Source organism: Lupinus angustifolius, chromosome LG11, assembly GCF_001865875.1.
Source record: "Lupinus angustifolius cultivar Tanjil chromosome LG11, LupAngTanjil_v1.0, whole genome shotgun sequence".
NCBI classification, from domain to species: Eukaryota; Viridiplantae; Streptophyta; class Magnoliopsida; order Fabales; family Fabaceae; genus Lupinus; species Lupinus angustifolius.
Window position 1 is genome coordinate 31,169,098 of NC_032019.1, and position 519 is coordinate 31,169,616.

Consider the following 519-nt stretch of genomic DNA (forward strand, 5'->3'; position numbering starts at 1 on the left):
GTGGGGGATCATCATCGATGACCCGTTGCACTCCATGTGCAACGACAGACCGCAGGGGTCTGTGTAAGTGTATCGGTGCCCATCACTGACCCATTGTCCTGCCGGGGACATCGTGAAGTGGTAGCCGCGAATGTGGCTGCTGTTGTAGGCCATCTGCATACTAAACATATACAAAACAAGAAACAATACAACAGAGAGAGTAAGACATCTAGTGAACATAAATTCATTGACGGCGTGGACTTACTCAGAATATCACACTCAGACATAAAATATATTTAGACATATAATTCATCATTTATCATCAACATCATAAAATAATACATAACTTACCAATTATTCCAACATTACCAATATATCAAATCATATAATCAATATTCTACTCATAACCATATCACACGCATAAACGTAGGAATACACAATGATTGTAGCTCGCATGTGGGAATTCACTTCCACAATGATAATGTATGCATGATATGTCATGATTATCCACCTTACACCAATATCCATCCAACATCCTAA